Source organism: Penaeus monodon, chromosome 23 (genome assembly GCF_015228065.2).
Source record: "Penaeus monodon isolate SGIC_2016 chromosome 23, NSTDA_Pmon_1, whole genome shotgun sequence".
Lineage (NCBI taxonomy): Eukaryota > Metazoa > Arthropoda > Malacostraca > Decapoda > Penaeidae > Penaeus > Penaeus monodon.
Genome location: NC_051408.1, coordinates 5,525,776 through 5,526,220, shown reverse-complemented (window position 1 = coordinate 5,526,220; position 445 = coordinate 5,525,776). Strand labels below are relative to the sequence as shown.

At 34.8% G+C, this 445-nt stretch overlaps 1 protein-coding gene across 1 annotated transcript in view; it reads right to left on the bottom strand.

Annotated features, from left to right (window-relative positions):
* Positions 1 to 445, bottom strand: part of LOC119587745 (nephrin-like) — a gene marked incomplete at both ends in the record, with an annotated part of 138,820 nt that overhangs the window by 92,004 nt on the left and 46,371 nt on the right.

Here is a 445-nt window from a genome sequence, read left to right as displayed (position 1 = left end):
TTTCAAATGTAATAAATGCGATGAGAATAAGTTAATAAAGAGGGATAGGACTAGTGTAGGTGATGAAAAAGATAGTGATGGTATTGATAACACAATAAGATAAAAAAAAAAAAAAATGACATGACACGTGCGCTTATATGTTATTCTGTTAAAAGTTTTAACATCATCATTCCCCTTGTAAAATATATCTTAGGCAATCTACATAACATAGACAAGTTAGATTTGCCTAGGGGTTACATATCCCAGTCTGTGTACTAAGTTTCACAAAGTTAAAACCAACATCAAAGTACGTATTGCCGTTTTATGTATTCTTCTGAAATGATTTTGTATTTCATCCCTCAAACCTTGTTATAGCGTTGTGGTGAGTCAAGGCTGTACTGTAGATTCAGGGTACTCTGTGCGTCCCTTTGTAATAGCGTGAAAGAGAGAGGGAAAAGGAGGGAGG